The sequence below is a fragment of the Eumetopias jubatus genome, unplaced genomic scaffold, assembly GCF_037043125.1.
Source record: "Eumetopias jubatus isolate StellerSeaLion01/CBP00866 unplaced genomic scaffold, mEumJub1_p1.0 scaffold_6, whole genome shotgun sequence".
Classification (NCBI taxonomy): Eukaryota; Metazoa; Chordata; class Mammalia; order Carnivora; family Otariidae; genus Eumetopias; species Eumetopias jubatus.
Window position 1 is genome coordinate 49,901,587 of NW_028274812.1, and position 20,191 is coordinate 49,921,777.

At 43.0% G+C, this 20,191-nt stretch overlaps 1 protein-coding gene across 5 annotated transcripts in view; it reads left to right on the forward strand.

Moving 5' to 3' along the window:
* The window catches only part of FYN (FYN proto-oncogene, Src family tyrosine kinase), a 209,792-nt gene that overhangs the window by 87,730 nt on the left and 101,871 nt on the right, over nucleotides 1-20,191 (forward strand). For 4 of the 5 annotated variants that reach the window (XM_028104114.2, XM_028104113.2, XM_028104112.2 and 1 more), the window contains one exon: nucleotides 8,119-8,188. The exons of the other annotated variant lie outside the window; for it this stretch is intronic. The gene's annotated coding sequence lies outside the window, so the exon portion shown is untranslated. The remainder of the gene's footprint in view (nucleotides 1-8,118; nucleotides 8,189-20,191) is intronic. 5 annotated transcript variants of the gene reach the window in all.

Below are 20,191 nucleotides of genomic sequence, written 5' to 3' on the forward strand. Positions count from 1 at the left end.
CCCTTTCCCCCTTGAGCCAGGACTGCCCTATTCTACTTTCATTTAATATATTGGCATTTAGTATAAACCTTGAAAATATGACACGTGTATGAATTCACAAGGTTCTTATATTAAAAAAAAAATAGTATAAAACCACCAGACTGGATGTTCTTTAACATTTCATTCATCCTTAGGATTCTGGGATTCTAATATTGTAGCCAGCCTACACATTCCAGGGGCTCTGCACACATCATTATCAACCTGGATCTTGGCAGCATTGTGATACCGTGTATATTCCATGGGCCTTCCCAGGAGCCACTGCAGGATGTCTGTCCGGAGGGTCTTGGGAGTAGTATTCAGATTGGAAGAGAGCTCAGGGACTTGTCCAGAAGCTGCATCTGCATCAGAGCAAAGCAGTGTTTCTGTTCAGACCCTGGACTGCAGATCCCTAGAGGTAGCTTCCTTCACAAGGACGTCAGAAACAATTCAAGTGTACTACAAAAACAGTTTCTCTTTTCTTTTTACCTGATCCATAAGTTATGTGATCACCTGACAGAAACTCATTGTTCATTCTTTTTTTTTAAAGGTTTTATTTATTTATTTATTTATTTGAGAGAGAGAGAGAGCACATGATAGGGGGGAGGGTCAGAAGGAGAAGCAGGCTCCCTGCTGAGCAGGGAGCCGGATGCGGGACTCGGTCCCAGGACTCCAGGATCATGACCTGAGCGGAAGGCAGTCACTTAACCAACTGAGCCACCCAGGCGCCCTCATTGTTCATTCTTTAACTCATTTAAGAAAAGACATGATTATTATAAATATATACTTCATTCTCATGAGTTTTATAGAAGCAGAATCTTTATTTTTCCTTCTGACAGTCAACTAATTAATTATTCCAGTGGCATTTATTTCTTTCCCAAATAAACTGGGCGTCTTCAGCCCAAAGGTTTAAACTTAGTAATTTATTATTATTATTAGAAATTATATCATTACTACTCCTGCTTGGAGCTGATGAGGGTTGCAGGGGGTGAGGGGGAGCCCTAAAGCTCCACCCAACCCCTCCAGCCATCCCTTTGCATGACTCAGTCCAACCGTTTGTGCCAGTGAACCCAAAATATATACCTCTCTAGTCTGACTTCAGAGCTGGCCTCTTAGGCAGCTGAGTATAAACTCATCTACTGGTTTGCTGGTTCCCTGCTCACGGTGAGACTCTGATTTCCTGAACTGGCCTTTTGTAGTTCTACCTTCCTGCCTCTTATTCTGTGGTCAGTAATTTCTTTCTCTGGCCGAGTGCCTTCTGTGCTCATCTTTTTTTCTGTCTCTCTTCCTCCTCTTTTCTTCTGCTCTTTACTCCCCCTCCAGCAAATAATAAAACAAGCAACAACCAAGCCTCGCTGGAGTCTCCCTAACTTGTTGGAGTGAAGCCAGAAGAAATAGGGCTTTGCAGGCAGGGGAAGCAGATGGGTCAGTGGTGTCTTCTCAGAGCACCCCCTTTCTCCCCCAAGAGGAGCAAAAGCCACAGTCAGTCATAAAGTGAGCTTGGTTTCCTAGGGAACCCTGTGTTTTCTGGTTCCCATCCTCCTCCCTTGTGCTTGGGCTTTGTGCACTGGCTTGTTTAATGCATTATCCCACCATTTGGAACACTTTAATTTTTCAGACAATTGACTTTAGACTCGCAGAGAATATGGTAGCATGGAAGGATCAGGACTGTATTTTATATCTGTTGTTACTTTTGTGCACAAGCTGCCCAGCCTGTACCCCATGCGGTGCAGGAGAGCCGTAGCCACAGGAGAGCTGTGGAGGGGAGGGGAAGTCACTCTCCCTGCCCCCACATTTCTCGCTTTTGAAAATAAGACTCAGCAAAGACTCCCACGGCTCTTTCTTAGCAAGTGGGCTCCACACAAGTGTGTGCTGTCTTTATCGTCAACCTGGATCGTCTAGAGGAAGACTTGGAATCCCCATTACAGAATGTATGTAATTTGGTTACAGAGGTGAACCAAAAAGGATAATGCCCTTTGAATGCAACAAAACGAATAGAAGTGCCTCTTCTGTGCAAGGCATTGGGCCAGGCAAGGTGCCAGTGGTTCAAAGATAAATTTAGAGTCAGTTCCTGCCCTCAAGGGGCTGGCTCTTTCCCTTGAAGCTGATGGTATGGTAAGTTATATAGTAGAGGTACAAATAGAATGAGATTAATTCCAGTGGAAGAAATTGGGCAAGAACTTCAGGGAGGGATTTGTATTAGAGTTGGACCAGAGGGACAGGTTGGTTCTCCATTCTTGCAGGTGGAGGTAACAGCACCTAAGAGGGAAGAAACGGTGTGAAGTGGGGGACCTGAAGGGCCCAGGGCTTTGTGGTGTGCTACCCAGCAACGTGTGAAGGTCTAGGGGAGGGGCAAGTGCCAGGAACAGCAAGTGCTTTGGTAGGACTGGGCATGAAGGAGGAAGAAGAAATGGAAGATAAGGTTGAGGTGGGTTTGGGATAATAGTGGGTAGCTTTGAGTACAAAGCTGATGAGTTTGAGTTTACATAAGTCATTGGTTTTTTGCAGTGCCACAAAGCCCTGAGGTTCCTAGGAGGTGGCTCAGAAGCACTGCAGGGGCCGACCAGCTCCTCTTTTCTCCATTTTGGGTACTGGGGAATTGTCTTTCTTTAAATAGAGTATTCCACTTTAAGAAAAACCGAAACCCATTGGTATATGTAAGAGACCCACTCATTTATCCAGTCAATTAACAAATATTTTTTTAAGTGACTCCTACATACGTAGCCCTGTACTAGGTCCTACTGAAAGACCATTGAAGATTTCGAGCTAGTCAATGGCATGGTAGCAAGAGCCACTGGGTAAGAATCCTGTCTCTGCCACCCACTGTTCATAAAACCATAGGCAAGTCTCCTGGTCTCAGTGGGACCAGTGCCTCACCTGGGAAATGCAGGGCTGGGCTGATAAGTCTTTCCCAGCTGGGGCATTCTAGCACTGACATGATCAGAGCTGTAATTTAGAGCTTTCATGTGTGTGGATAGAGTGGGAAAAGGAGAGACCGAAGTCAGAGAGGCCAGTTAGGAGGTGATGGCAAGAACTTCTGTGAACCATCCTAAGACTTCGGGTGAGGGCTTTCAATTATTCATTCAACAAACATGTAATACTCAGTGCCAACTACTGTGCTAAGCATTAATAATATAGCAGTGACCAAAACAAAGTCCCCACTTCAAAGTACTTTATGTCTAGGAGGCAACAGAGGAACTGGGAGAGCATGGGTGATAGATTTAGGGGTGTGGTTTGAAATTCATGACAAGGGGTGATGGTTGGAGCTTTGGAAGCATATAAGGTACCAGGGAAGAGAAAGCAAAAAGGATTGGAGAGGAGAAAAAGACCTGAGGTGATAGAACCTAAGAAACATTCTGTGGAGAACCAACTAATTATACTCCATGATAGAAAGCACATTCTTCATCAAGCTGACACAGCAAACTCGTCCCTCAAAATATCCTGTTGTGGCTAAGAAGCTGTAACACACAGAAGAGATAATGTCCATTTAGATGCCCAGCTCTCCTTGACTACATCACTCCTGTATATGAAGCAAAAATCACACCAGAGTCCTATATGGTTTTATACAAGAGCAGGTCTATTTGATTTCCTCAGAAAGGTCGTTAATAAATACCAGTGTACGTAAATATGCTATAGGTGACTACCTAAGTTGTTAGCCCCTCAAATCTTTTCCTAGACCAGCTGGTGTTTTTTAACTTTTCTCCCAAGTTATTGGAGTAGATCCAGAAGCAGATTCTGAGATCCTCAAGCTTTTCCTTATTTACCCTGCCAGTAATGACATGTCACAGGTTGTCTTCCCTACTGGAGTCTGAGGCTGAGCAATTAGTCTCCCATTGTCTTTACAGGAAATGACATCCATGTGGCTTCTGGGGAAAGCAACTGTTGACCGCTCTGGTTAAAATAATTTGGAAACTGTTCAGCACTTCCTCTGGTTGATCATTTAAACTGGCTGATTTGGAAAGCTTTTGGAAATGCACAAAGCAAACAAAGGTTGTCAGAACCAGAAATACTCCTGGGTCAGTTCCCCAAACAAAACAAGTCTCTAAACTGTTGCCTCTCAATGCACTGACTTGTCTGGACTCTTGAGCATATGGCTAAGCCCAATGTCTCTGTGTTCTGTCCTTTTTATAATGCTTTACTGGGCACTGATTTGCTGGAAAGATGCTTTCCAGCTGCAGGTAATTGAAAACCCAACTCAAGGAGGCCTGAACAATAAGAAATTTACTAGAGCTCCATTGGTTCCACAGACTTCAGGGTTGACCTGATGCAGTCACCCCAACTCTGCTTCCATGGGACTTTTGTCTTTGCCCACCTCTTTGGGCCAGCTTTATCATTAGACTGGAGCAAGGTAGCTACAGAAGTCCTAGGCATCATATCCCACACAACATTCAGAAGGGGGTAATTTATCTCAGATTGAGAAGCTCTGAGCAAAACATTCTTGACATCTTGTTGGCCTGAATTGGGTCACATGCCTAATCTTGAACCTGTCACTGTCAAGAGGAATGTGTTCCCCTTAGATCAGTGCATTTGAAACCCTGTGACATACAGATCACCTGGGGATCTTATAAAATAGATTCTGGTTCGGTAGGTCTGGGCTGGGGCCTCAGAGCTGACATTTCTCAGAAGCTCCCAGGTGATGCTGACGTTGCTGGGTAGCACACCACAAAGCCCTGGGCCCTTTAGGTCCCCACCCTCCAGCTGGAGTGCTGTCACCTGCCCCTGAGGCACTGTGGCTAAAGAGATATAGGGGATCTGTTAGGAAGAAGGGTGAAGGAATGACCCGTGCAGATGAGAACTGTATTAGAGATACTTGTTCCAATGGTAATGAGAATGTTATCCTTGAAACCAGGAGCCACACAGGGTCTATGATTTGTAGTAGAAGCAAAAAGTTCATGCAGGGCAATGTGTTGTGTGGGAATGCCTATGAATATCTTACTATTTATTTATGCGGATATATATGTCATAATTCTTGAAACAAAAGAGTAAACAGTCATGTTGCTCTCCTCATTATCATTCAGTTCTTTCTATTTAATAACATATATCTAATGTGTCTCCAAAAGAACAAATTCAAAGAGATGGATGTAAATGTCCTTAAGTTTAAAAAGAGTGTGCCAAGCCCAGCCTTTGATCTGAGTGAATATGTCATCTGTCTTAGTTCTCAGGGAGAGTACACCCCTACTGTCCTCAGGGTCACTTGATAGGAGGTTGAGCATGAAAAATGCTGCCGGTGGCAGATTTATGCCAAAGCAAAAGGTCACAATACCTTTATGAGTGATTTCAGTGGAGAAAATCATCATGCTCTCATCATTTGAAAAGGAAGAACTATTTTGTGATTTTTTTTTTTTTTTAAGTTTACTTATTTAAGTGACCTCTACACCCAGTGCAGGGCTCAGACCCATGACCCTGAGATCAGGAATCGCATGCTCTTCCAAGTGAACTAACTAGGCACCCCTAATCTATTATTTTTAAATTTTTCTTAATAAAAGATACACAGGAGTCCTGAGCTGTAGCTGTTTTGGGAAAAAGTTGGTAAGACCAAAGGACTGGTGTCCGTCCTGGGGCAGATCCATCATAGACCCAGTGGGGCTCAGAGTGAAATACACAGCCAGGTGTTAAGTAGACTTTCCTGAGACAGTCTCTTTGGCGGGGTTGTCATCTCTGACTTCATCTGCAAGGATGGTGTCACTTAGGAGGGAAGATGACATTTCACCGCTCCATCTACTGGACCCATGGGCTCACATCCATGAGACCAATGGAAAACCAGAGCAACTCTTCAATGGCCTTGCCTACATAGGTCACCAAGGTGCCCATTCTTAGGAAATCACCAGATATGTCTTGTCTTTGCAAAAGCCCTGAAAGGTTGAGAGATGCCCAGCTACTCTCCACCAAGTGGGGAAAGCTGCTAGACTCGGTGCTCCATGAAGGCAGGGACTGTGAGCCCCCTGTGTGACGTGCTGCCTGGACTGCTGGTCTGTTCCTGGGAGATCTGTCAGCAGCACTGACTGAGCATCCACGCTCTAGAGAGAAGTAAGAGAAGAGAACATTTTGTTGCCTAACTTAAATAATTTATACTCTAAATATGGAGTGTTTAGGGGTCCTGTCTACATATTTAGGACCTCATAGCCTGCCAAAGAGAGGTGAAATAATAGTCATGTTAGCTGATCTGTGTGGGGCAGGCAAGAAAGCCCTTTGACTCACTGATTCAAACAGTGCCAGCCGCATGCCTTTCCGCCTGTGTGTGCTGTGAGGCAAAACACTATTAGCCATGGGAGGAATTAAAAAAAAAAAAAAAAATAGCGCCTCCCCTTACAGCCTAAAAATTAGGATACAGTAAGTGTATTTCAAGTATCTATATCAAATAAAACATAATTTTTTGAAAGAGAAAAACAAAGAGGGGTAAGATCATAGCCATTGGGAAAATCAAGGTAGAAAGGGCTCAAGGAAAGGCGCCTGGACGGCTCAGTCAGTTAAGCGTCTGCCTTCAGCTCAGGTCATGGTCCCAGGGTCCTGGGATCGAGCCCCGCATCAGGCTCCCTGCTCAGTGAGAAGCCTGCTTCTCCCTCTCCCACTGCCCCTCCACCCTGCTCGTGCTCTCTCTCTATCGCAAATAAATAAATAAAATCTTTTAAGAAAAGAAAGAAAGGCCTCAAGAAGAAGAAAGTTAGGCCAGGCCTAAAAGCAGGGGCTCATGACCTGGGTCCATGAATGGAATTCAGGGCTCTGTGAACTTGGATGGGGGAAAAAAATTATTTTCACTAACCCTTAACCGAAATCTAATATTTCCTTCTATTACAAAGTAGCGTTAGTTCTTTGCCACCAATAGAAATTGTGGGTATTTTCAAATTACATTATGGTTATAGATACCCTAAAATATCATTTGTGCCCAATAGTACTTCAAATTACAGTAATTTTTAGACTTTTGCTGGAACTTATTTAAATACAGAAACACATCACAATTTTGTTATATTTTGATAACTGTATAATCAATATGCTTCTTTTGAATCCTATTCATTTCATGCATTAATTTCAAGCATTTAAAAACGTTATTCTGGGAAACACGTCTCTAGACTGCTACCAGACATAAGACAAAGGGTCCCTGCCTCAGAAAATGGCTAGGCCTCCTGCCGGCAGTTATGAGGCAGAGACCCTCAGGGAAGGAACTGGCATGCCCACAGGCCAGGCAGGACAGGTGACTGGACGCTGCAGCTTCCGGTAGAGAGATGTGGAGATACAGCAGAGGGGAGCTGAAGTCCCAGGCTAATGTAATTTCACAGATAAATTTGTAGGTCACGGGAAGCAGTGGAAGGTGTTTCCACAAGGCTTCAAGTTGCGTTTAGGAAGGATGCCTTGCAGAGCTGTGAGAGCAGGATTGGAAGGGAAGAAACCAGGGGCCAGGAAACCGGTTTCTGCAAGGAGCGATGCCAGCTGGTGTAACGAGAAGGTGGTGAGTTCCAGCACACCCGCAGGACTAGAAGGGCAGGCTGGGACCTCGGTTTACCAAGGAGGGGAGGAAGGCCATGTTTGTTTTCAAGCCTGGGTGATTAGGAGACTGATAATAGCTCCTTGCATATGCACTGAGTGTTTACTGCATGCCAGATGCTGTTTTAAGCCTTGCAGTGACATTTATATGTCATTAAATTTATCTCATTTAATCTCCATAACCACCCTGGGAGATCAGGGCAATAATCCCTATTTTACAGGTAAGAAAATGAAGTCTGGAAATGAAAGGTGAGGGTCTCACAGCCAGCAAGGGAGAAGAGAGTGCATTATTGAAAGAAACAGGAAAAAGAATTGGTTTGGGGGAAATTTTTATGAGTTCAATTTTAGATATTTTTGCATTGTTTTGTCTTCAATTATTTTAAAGGGCTAAAAATTCAAATAAAGTCTGAGCAAAGTTTCTGGTTTATTTCATTCTCCAGACTTTTATTTATTTGTTAATTTATAAATGGTTTCGTCTTCCTGTGAAAAACAGAGAAGAATCTGGCAGTAAGAGTTTGGTACATGGATGAGTGCCCCAAACAAGGAAGACTACGTGGTTTCCAGAAGGGTAAATGACTTCTGTTCAGCAGTGCATTTTTCCTTTTGTTGTGGTTTGTTTTTCAGGACCGGTCCAGCAGCTGTAGAAGAAGACATGTGGTATATATAAAGTTTGTGATAGTTGGGGGAAATTTTGGTAAGTGCTGCTGCATTTATTTCTAATACCTTTTGTTGTAAAATGGTGCCCAAAAGGGAAGCCATTGCCTTGTTTCGTGCATCTTTTGAATCTGCACTAAACTTAGACAAAATAGGATTTTATAATTAGATGTGACATTTAGTCGGTACTTCTGACAGTATGACATTTTTTCTTGTTATTGCTGATGTTATTAAGAAATGTGGGGTTTTCTAAGATTTAATAAGAAGTCTAGATTTAGGGAAGCTTCTGGACATAGGGTAAAGAATACCCTTGACAATTTAGCTTATGGTCTAGGTAACCCATGGACTATAAGAGTAATAACGTGCAGACCAATAGAATAACAACAGCAATGAAGAATCTCCACCACAGAGAAATCCTTATGGCCTAGCTGTTGAAATGAGAAATGGACAGTAAGCTGTTTGGGGAACGGGAAACTGAAGGGAATCAGGAATCCCAGCATGACAGTGGCCCAAGAGACCAAGAACATTAAGTTCAGCAACCACCCAGAATACCTTGCCAGCAGTAGTAAAAAGAACGGTCTTCAGGGTCAGGCAACCTGGGCTAAAATTTAAGTTCTACATTAATTGGTTGTTACATCCACTCTCTGAGCCTCAGTTTCCTCATCTGTAAAACAAGGCTTGTAATGTTACACACCTCATATGGTTGTGGTGAGAATAAAATGAGCCAGGTAGTGCTGGGGCATAGTAGGTGCTTGATAGAGCCAATTATTCTTGGTAACAGGACAGCCTCATTTGGAAACTGGACATTTACTGAAGTCAAACCACCAAAAGGTGTACATATCTCCCAGCAGGAGGGCCATCAGGGTTGGGTTGGTCACACCACATTTGCTGTCACAAGGGATATCACAGCTGGTCACCGCAGTCCGTCCTCCAGAGTCCACTCCATAACACACTGTGGCAGCCCCAAGACATTTATCATCTTCTCCGCTCCTGTCTACCCATTCTTAGACAAGCTTGGCTAATTTAACTTCCCTTCCTGCCACCTTTGCAGACAAGTACAGTTACATTTGTTAGAGTTTTATTTCGGTTTTGATGTTAATGTTACTTTGAATGAAAAGAATGAGAAGGAAAAGAAGAGTCAGGAGTAGTTACCATATTTAGGCTTTCATTTCCAAACCTTTCTTTTGATTTTTTTTTTTCATCTGTGCTTATTATGTACCCTTCGCAGAGATCCAGTTATCAGGTGAAATTTTTGAGCTTCGACTAAAAGAATTTGGCTTTTGGGGTAGGATTTTTATCTGTGGTTGGAAGGAATCAGCCATGTCACTCCCTGCAGATGGGCTGGTTTTTAAGATTGGTGTCCCTAGGTGGACCGCTCCAGTTTCATGGAATCGAAGAGATGGACATGGCCTCAGGGGTTGTCTGGCCCATTCTCCCACTAGCCAAAACAAGTCTCTTCTACAGAACCCCTGACAGAGGAGAGTCCAAATTCTCTCAGAGGTGAGGAGCTTGCTACTGCACAGAGCAGCATGCTCCAATTAAAGAAAACAATTAAGGGGCACAGGAAAAGTGTAACGGGTGAGGAAATTGTTCTGGATCTTGGATTTGTAGCAGTATTTATACAACTGTATATTTCATGAAAATGCACAGAATTCTATAATAAAAGGGTGAATTTTGCTCTATGTTAATTAAACCTCAGTTTTATTTTTTTTTAAAGATTTTATTTATTTGACAGAAAGCACAAGCAGGGGGAGCGGGAGAGGGAGAAGCAGGCTTCCCAGTGAGCAGGGAGACTGACTCGGGGCTCAATCCCAGGTCCCCAGGATCATGACCTGAGCCAAAGGCAGATGTTTAACTGACTGAGCCACCCAGGTGCCCCTAAACCTCAGTTTTAAAATAGAAAAAAAAAAAAAAAAACAAGCAGACAAATACCTGGACATTTAGCTCAAATTGTTAAAACGAAAGAGGGAAGGAAAGCAATCTAGTCCTTACATTGAACCATATGTGCTCCATGAGACGGGAACTTGGTCTTCTTCCTTCCTCTGGTCCCAGCGCCTGGACAGTGCCTGGCACTTAGCAGGCCTATGGTAAGTACTCATTGAGCCAACTATGCTCGTAGTCACTTTCTAAGTACGCAGAGACAAGTCTACCCACTCTCACGCACACCAGCCCTTCGTGTATTTGAAGACCCTCTCCTTCATCATTCATCTTCTCTTCTCTGGGCTGAACTTAACCATGTTCCATCCTTGTACTGTTTGTCTTCTGATGTTATTTCCCTCTCCTCCCCACCCTGCCTCTCCAGCATTAGAAACACTGCCCCTGAGGTGATCCGGCCCACGAGCAGTACAGAGGGCCACTGCTTCTATAGACAGTGTCACTAGATACAAACCCTAATCCTCTTCCTTTGTGATCAGTACTGACTGCCTGGTAATAGACTGAAGGATTTCTTAACAGTAGTCTTCTAAGAATGGAATTCCTCAGAGTGGGGAGGATAGCCATCTAAGAGATAGGGTACAGTAAATCCATCCTCTCTTAAGTGTCTTGACTGAAATGAGGCCAGGCCTTGCCACCCTTTGTTTAAGACAGCAGTAGTGCTGGGCGCCTGGGTGGCTCAGATGGTTAAGCGTCTGCCTTCGGCTCAGGTCATGATCCCGGGGTCCTGGGATCGAGTCCCGCATCGGGCTCCCTCCTCCGCATCGGGAGCCTGCTTCTCCCTCTGCTTCTCTCTCTCTCTCTCTCTCTCTCTCTCTCCCTCTCTCTCTCTCTCCTCCTCTGTCTCTCATGAATAAATAAATAAAATCTTTAAAAAAAAAAAAGACAGCAGTAGTGCTGTTTATAAATCTTTCAAGGTAGCACTGTATCACAGATCCTGATTCTTCATTATGAATCACAGGAAGTTTGAAATTCTTAAAATGAAAACTCGTGAGTGCCTTGAAAAATCTAGATTTATTTTCCCCCTGGGCATGCCATGGGGAGATATATACGTAACATAAATATAGAGAGAGCGCTGTGGTTCTCAACCCGAGTTAATTTTGTTCTCCCACAGGACATTTGGCAATGTCTGAAGACACTTTTGGTTGTCACAACTGGGGGTGGTAGGATGTGTGTACTGACATCTAGTGGGTGGAGGCCATGGTGCTGCTAACCATCCTAGAGTGCTCAGGACAGCACCCCCCACACAGTGATCAGGCCCACGTGTCAATAATGCTGAGACCGAGAAACCTGATATGGAAGTAATAAAAAAAAAAATTTTAATGTCCAAAGTACTTATTATTTTGAAGGTTTAAAATTTTAAATATTTTGATATTTAATTATATGTAAATATATAACTAGAAAACATAAAGAAGTTTGGTCAGAGAATCATAGGGCCGAAAGGTCTCATAAGGGACTCTCTCTCTTACACTACCCCTAACTCCAAGCAAGAACTGACTTAAATGAATTCAGACAGATAGATGGGCATCTGAAGTGAGACTCACACAACATGATCCCCGCATTCACACAAAGGAGGTCGTCTCCTATTTTAATTTCGGCCCCAGCTTCTTCAGAAGTGCCTGCCTTTAGATGGTCTCTGAGATGAGACGGTATTTCAGTCTGGGCTAGTCCTTCCTTTTGAATCAGGGCAGCAATTCTGGTGTGATGAAAATGTGCTTAGGGAGGAGAGAGATCTCATTACAGATGATTGAGATTGGGTATTTTGGTACACAGGGCTGTTTATTTGCATCAATTTCCTAGTGACACCACAGTCTGGTTTAAATGTAAGTTGTTGAGGGCTTTTGTAGCCCGAGACGGCTACATTTGCTGAAGCAGGGAGATTAAAGCAACATATGTCAAGTTGTGATATAGGACAATCCACTTGAAAAGACTTTAATTATAGAGCTTATTTTGGGAGGGTAACTGTGCTTTTTGTGAGGTATATTTTGGGATCCACTAACCCAGCTTCAGGACTAGTAATATCTTCCCAGAAAGGGTGTGGCTTGTGCTTGTGGACATAAATATTTTCCTACCAAAACCTTTGGTATAATATTCCTTCAACTTTACTACCCATCCATTTTTCTTTTTCTGATAATCTTTCCCTTTGCAAGTATGCTATGAAAATGCGTTCCAGAAACTTGGAAAAGAAAAGGATAAAATATCTCATTTCAGATGGCCAAGTCCAGAGATTTAGGAACTTTACATTATCAGTCTGCTGTTTTTAAGATGAACAGAATTTGGAGGAATGTACCAATGCTGAATAGTAAGCAGCATCGGGTGAGACTGTAAGAACCATGCTGATGCTGAATATTTTAATGTAAGGAATGATGGAGAAGCTACATGTGTATAGCTACCTAATTTGCCAGCACTGCCTCCCCAACTGGGTGATTCTTACGGGCCACCTCAGTGCCCTTTTACCACAGCTGACAACCTAGAGTGAGTATCCGTTTGCACATTTGCTCTTCAAGACTCATGCCTTTCCCCAGCTCTGCCTTTGGTGGCCTCCTTCACCTCCCTATTAATACCTGAGGCCTTTGGCCTTCCTCAAAGGAAGGGTTGGAACTTTCTGCCCAGTCAGCATTTCCTAGTCCTCATTTGAAAGCGAATGATAAAGGAGAAATTAGATCAACAAAATAAAATCAGCTTTTTGCTTACACAATGTGTGTGGGAGGTAGGTGGGGAGGAGGAAGAGAGGTCAAGTAAGAACAATTTTTTAACCCAAAAACCAATCACACCTGAGGGCAGAGAAGCATTTTTACCTAAATTCTAAGTCATGAAAGCAATGAAATGAGAGCAAGAATGCTCCATAAGGTAGAGGTGAAGACAAAGCCTCCTAACCGTAGAAGTCTCTGGAGAGGTGTCCCTGTTCTCCCAGAGGCAGTCTGCAGCCTGCATCTGAATCACCCAGAGAGATGGATTTAAGAGTGCAGGTCCCTGGGCCCAGTCCAGATGGACAGAATCCAAACCCCTGTGGCAGGTATATTCTTCATGCCACTCTCCAGGTGGCTCTTGTGCACTAACACTAATTATTAGTATTACTCTTGTACTCTTGTACTACTAATATGCAGCCCTGCCCAACCTCTAAGATTCTCTTCCATAAGCGTGGCTGAAAAATGCAAAGAACGGGGCAGCCATTTTGAAGGTCAGAACTACGCATGATGCTCCTTGCTCTGCTCTGCGTGGGAGAGTAGAACACTGTATCCTGTTACCTCGTTCTCTTGATCCTTGAGGTTATTCCTTGCTCACTAAGAGAAGCGTCCTTCTCATTCCAGGTTAGTGTGGGTGCCATCCTAAGCCAGATTCTTTGAAGCCACTTTGAGACTGGCATCCTTCTTGTCTGCTCCAGGAGCCTGTGGATCTGCTATCAACCCTCACTGGAAAATTTACACTGCAGTGTGGGTGCCGTAAAACCAGGGTTTCCCACTTACGGAGGGGAAACGTTTTCAGAATAAGTAACTGTTGCATATTCTAGTACATGCTGGACAGCTGATCCTGGGTAATAAATCCTACCTTGGGATACAGGTATTTGGACCAACTCTATAGCCCTGCCTCTAACTGGTACGGCTGCCTGTGCAAATGGGTATCATGATGTCATTCGTATAGCTACTGTAAGTTTGTAAGGAGCTGCAGCGTATTTGCTCCTCCCAAATCACTTCGGAGGTGGTGCAACAGGTATTATCCCCAGATAAAATCTGCGCCTCCAAGAATTCAGCCTATGTCTTAGGAGGCATTTGGGGGTCCCGGGGTGGGGGAGTGTTGTCCTCCTCACAAAGACTGGAGGAGGTGTTGGCATGCAGTTGGCACGGGGAGTCAGGTGGGGTTGGTATGTGGCCTACAGGCCCACAGTCCTGCTCAGTGAAGAGTTGTCCCCGGCAGAGGGTTTGTTGCAGCACACCCAGTAACACTGCTCGGAGGTTGTACAGCTAATTTGTGCAGTCGAACCGGGCTTGTATCTATGCTATCTGAACCCAGACCCTTTATGGCCCTCTCCGTGTTAAAGGCATCACAGAATGAATTCCTGCTTCACTGGGAGCTCTCACTGCATTAAAAATTGAATTCTGAGTGATTGTTCTTTGGGTTGTGTCGTTGCTACTCTGCACCAGAACACAGGCACAGCATGCTCTACGTGGAAGCAGCCTTTCTGAAACCTCAGTATCCCGGGTTGGCCAGCACCCTGTACCTGTTATTCTTCCATCAGTACCTAGCACGGTGAAAAGAGTGCCATCTTTGAAAAAGATCAAAGCCCAAAAGGATGCTCCACCTAGAGCCTTGGATCCAATCTTACTGGCTTAAAAACCATCCAGATAGGGAATTAGGTGTCAATTTCAGGAGTTTTTGATATGACATCTTAGGCTTCATATCCCCACCTGATGCACTTCTAGAGCCTACTGTTGGAGCTTTGTTTAAAGTGTGATTTTGACATCAGCCAACAAAGCAGCCAAAACAGTGGCTCCATCAGTTTGAATGAGCACACATGGAATTTATTAAAGTGGTAAAAATGTAACCATATTGAATGAAAAGGCACACAGTGAAGCTGACCTGAATGTAAATGTCAAGGGGATTATGAAAAGAGGAGGTAGTGATATTATATGATTTTTTTCTTTCCTATTATTTTTTTCTTTTTTCTCTCTTCCAGTTTATTTCCCAACTTTTTATTCTGAACAAAGCCACTAGTTTGGGAGAATGGTAAAACCAACACCTATCTGCCATTTACCTAGATTCACCAATTGTTTTGAATTTGCCATATTTCCTTTCGTTATTCCTTCTTCCAATTATTTATACATATATGTTTATATGTATTACATGTAACATATATGGCATAGATTATATAAATTCTTGCTGCGCCATATTTGAAAGTTGCAAACATCTTGACACTTTACCTCTAAATATTTCATTGTGTATCTCCTAAGAATATGGATTCTTCTACATAACCACAATGCAATTATACCTAAGAAATTTACAGTAATTCTGTGATATTGTCTAACATCCAGTCCATATGTCTAACATCCAGTCCATAGTCAGATTTCCCCCGTTGTCCAGGCTGCATGTTGTATAGATTGTCCTGCACTCTGGCCTCGCCTGTTTCTTCATAGTGTTGGTCAACTTGCTCCTTCTCTCTTCCTGAAAATTATTAGATTTAGAGGCTTGGTATCAGATGCAGGTTAAACATTTTTTTGGCAAGGATACTTCATAGGTGGTAATGCATTCTTGATATTACATCACAGCAGGAGGCAGATGATGTCAACTTGTACCACCATCCGCAGAGCTCAGTTTGATCTCTTGAGCAGGTGGTAACCAGATCTCACCTATGTCCAGATACACCCTGAGTCAGTAGGCATTTGTAGGCTGCTGCATGGATCCTTTGTGAACATCCTGTCACCCACCTACCTTTTGTCTAGTGCTTTGAGTATCAATGGATAATCCTCACCTGGATCACTTATTACATTGGGATAGTGTCTGATATTGTTTTACCCTTTGGTTTCTCTTCCTCAGTTCTTTTTTTTTTAAAGATTTTATTTATTTATTTGAGAGAATGAGAGAGAGAGCACATGAGAGGGGGGAGGGTCAGAGAGAGAAGCAGACTCCCTGCCGAGCAGGGAGCCCGATATGGGACTCGATCCAGGGACTCCAGGATCATGACCTGAGCCGAAGGCAGTTGCTTAACCAACTGAGCCACCCAGGCGCCCTTCCTCAGTTCTTTATAGTGAATGATCTAGGCCTTCATATTTTTACAATGATGAATTAGCCACTTCCCTGGTAGTCGGCTAGATTTTGCTGTGTGATAGATTTCTTGTGTTTAGGATAAGAAAGAGTAACTTTAACAAAGCTATTTACTACCTGCCAGGGTACCACATAGGCTCCTTAACTATAGAACTTCTTTCACTTTTCCCCCCACACAACAGCTCAGACTGGCGAGCAAAGGGACTTGCTCAGGGTCACCTGGCTCCTCTGGTGGAGCTGAGATCAAGCAGGATCTGTCAGGCTTAGCGTCAGGGATTTTCCACTTTGCTGTGTCCCCTCTGATCCCCAACCCTGTCAGTGTCTCACACCTACAGTTCTTTCTGTAGACAAATGCCTACCCAACTGGGTAGGTCTGTGAAACAAGACAGAGTCAGCCAGGAGAGGGCTGTGCCGCTGGAGAAACACAAGCCATGCACACCTAAAAAGTGCACATGCTCCTGGGTCTCAGCTGTGGGCCCAGTACTATCAGAAATCTCGATCTGTATTTTAACCGTCTCAGTTTTTCAATGTAGGTAGTTCATTTATAAATGGAAGTAAAAAGAAATAGGCAAAATTAATTTTAATAATATACTTTAACCTAAGATGTATCTAAACTAGTATATAATCAATCTGTATTAAAAATTATTGAAATATTTATGTACTAAGTCTTAGAAATCTCAGTGTGTATTTTACACTTAACAGCATATCTCAATTTAGACAAGCCACATTTCAAGCGCTTGATGTGGCTCACAGCTACTTCTTTGGGCAGCTAAGCAGTCCAGGGCCACACCCAGCAAGATTCTTTAATTGAATCTCTTGAGAGAAACTTAATCAGCTTTCTTGTCCTCCCCCCGAGTTTGAGGCCACATATTTCTATCCTCTGTGTGCCACTTTTTCCCCAGCTAAGTCTAATTACAGGGAGATGCTTGGTTTGGCCATAACGACTAGCTCAGCAGTTTTCCACCAGTCCTGGCAGCTGGTGAGACCCACATACCCTGCCTTGTAAATGATAGTGTGAAGCATACTTCCAAATGTCTCCACAGCAGTTTCCATGATTTCCTTTCTCTGAAGGGGTAACTCAATGGCATTTTGCAAAACCAGGGTGATTTTTTTTTTAAATTCACCCTTTCTGAAAGACCCATTCTAATCAATGGATTCTTAAAATTCATGCAGACTCGTAGTCTCCCAGGACCTCAGCAGAGCAAGTAGACATTATACATTTTTTAGCTGTTTTTACACCAAGTATATCTCTGTTTTGATTCATGATGGTTTCTTCTTTTTTTCTTTAGTCAAATACTAGTTAATACATCAGTCCCATTTTGAGCATTATTCACAATGAAACCAAGGACATTATTCACAATGAAACATTAGTAAAGGTCAGATTCCATTTCCACTAAATGTCAAGTCTCCTGGCCGTTGACCCTATCACTTGAAGTATTCGATTATAATACAATCCTGGTGGTGGGGGGAAATGACGGAAGAAGGGTGACAGGCCCCTGGAGTTTGTTATGATGGACTTCACCCAAATGGAAACACTGATTTGTAAAAATAGCAATTTGAATAGGGTAAAGATTGTCCCCTATTCTTAATTAGAGGCCAGATTCCACATCTTCCAACAATCTCAGTTAAATAAAGGATAGAGAAGATAATGCCTTTTTCCCCTTATCCTCTGGCCCCTTCCAGTCATTGAAGGATGACACCACCAAACCAGAGAAATGAATTTCCCCTATTTTCCTTCAGCACTGTATTCCTTAGGTTTTTTTTGTTGTTGTTGTTGTTTTGTTTTTTAAAGATTTTATTTATTTGACAGAGAGAGACACAGTGAGAGAGGGAACACAAGCAGGGGGAGTGGGAGAGGGAGAAGCAGGCTTCCCAGAGAGCAGGGAGCCCGATGCGGGGCTCGATCCCAGGACCCTGGGATCATGACCTGAGCTGAAGGCAGACGCTTAACGACTGAGCCACCCAGGCACCCCTCCTTAGGTTTTGACCTTGTGTCAATCTCTCTTATTCACAGAGCCCCTGAATCTTTAGGTGTAAGGTTGCATTTGGAATCAAAACAATGTGTTTTGTGAGGGCAGTTTTCTTCTCTCACCCCCCCCTTCCCTACATCAATTCTCAGTCCCCATTTAAATCGCAGCTCTTTTGTTTCACTCTGATTCAAAGGCATTTTTATTTCTTTGAGTGGATATCTCGTGTTCATTTCAAAATATCATTTATTAGCTGTATTTCTGCCATACAACCAGAAATCATAGTTGACTCCAGGCAAGTGGCTGAGTTACCTAGATTTTGCTTCCCGTGTGGTGCTGAGTAGAAATGTTTTGGTTTCGTCTTCAATATTAATAGTTGACTGAGAGTGATGGATGAGGGACTGAGGAAAGGAAAGGAAATCTAGAATAGAGTGGCAGAGCATCATCTACCTCAAGGATTCTTGTCTGGGTCACCTGAGGAGATGTTCTCACTGTCAGAAGCCTTAGGGACAGGACCCAAGCAAGTATATTGAACCACCCACTCTTACTCAGTTGTGTCCATTTGTCAAAATTCAGGGACAGCTTTACTATGTGTAAATTATACCTTAACAAACTTAATATCCTGAAGTATATTTATATGCATGCATTGACATTTTTGAAATTTTTGACACCCACAATGGAGAATATTTTGACTATCAAACTAGACTCTGAGATAAAGCTCACAGTCAAAACAAGCATTCGTTCATTCATTAACATTTAAGGAGCAGTGCTAGGCATTGTTCCTGCCTTGGGAAAACAGAGGTACATTGAGACACAGTACATGACAAGGGTTTTGTTTTATGGGTGAGACCAATATCCACCAATGGAAAGTGTAATATGAGCATATCTGTAGAGCAAAAAAGGAAAAGAAGACCCCCAACAAACACATACACATAGTGCACACACACATACACACACACATATGTGCACACACATATACATACATACACTCCCAGCTCTACCCCACTGCCTTCTTGAAGGTGGAATGGGTTAGGCAGTGTTAGGAACATTTTACAGAAAAGCCACAGAACATGAGTCCTAGGGCATGATTAGGCAAGGAAGTAGAAAATACTATGCCTGTTTTTCAAAGGAATGGCTCTCAAAATTTGGTTCTAAAGTTAAAAAAAAAAGGTCGTTATGGCATCAGTTGTTTTTAAAGTGATTTCCACAACCTTTCATACTCTTCAGTTTGTTTATCCTGATCTGTCTAGTCACAATGCCTGACACAGTAAGTATGCCCCACAGTAGGTGTGCTGGATTGAATTGATGCTTTCAGTAGTCTGCCTTTCCCCTGACAAACTGTTATACACAATTGCATCTTAGGATAATAATAGTAGTGTGTAATTTTCAAAATAGCACCCAAGTTACCTCTGTAAGTAGGTAGCTTCCTAAATACTAAAAATGTTTGTTCTTGAAGGACAGTGCATTTAAGAATATTTAAGTGGTTCCTGATGGTACGTGTCATGGTATGATTTGATTTTTATATTTAAGAGCATTAACTCTTCTTTCTAGCCCAGTGTTTTATTCTTTTTCACTTTTAAATGTATCTGGGGTTTTGGATAAGCAACTGAGCCAAAAAGAAATGATCATGACATCCCTTACCAAGTCTGTCCTTCCAGCAGATCTGGGACACAGCACTGTGTTTTCCTGGGTATTGGAAGCTCTTTCAGGAGTTGGGGGGCAAAGAGTATTTGAGAGTAGCTGTTGACACTGCATTGAAAAAAATACAGTCCATGCAGGCTGTCAGCTCATCCAGGGTAACTGCTCTCCCTGCACATTTTTGCAGTTTATATACAAATTACCATTATTAGTTACTTTGATACCACCAAACATAACAGGAACATTTGTAACTTTTTGTTGTGACATGGAAGGCAAAGAACCAGCTCGCATAAGGCTTCTGTTTGAAGGCTGAATAAGATTTCTGGAGGTGCCCTGTGCATTGGAAGATTTTGCTGTTGTTCTGCCTACTTCCCAAGCCTAAACAAAATGTGCATTCCAGTCTCTGTTCCATTAAATAGCCATTCTGATTGCAGGGAAAGTAGATGAAGCCACCGGAACTGGGTTAGGGTTTTAAATGGCAGGATGGACAGGGCATTTGCTTTGGTGCTGGACATAGGATTGAAATCTGAGCTCCCCACTGCAAACCAGCTGTGGGGTCTTGGGCAAGTCACTTCGCCTCTGTGAACCTCACCTTCCTACTTCCCAAAGTGGGAGTCGAGAATCACAGGAGATAAGATGTGGTGCTCACGTGATACCTGGCACTATTAAATGCGTATTCCATGTCAGACCTCTTTACTTTGCCCTTGTTAACATATATATCAATTCTTGTCATCCTCTTGTTTAAA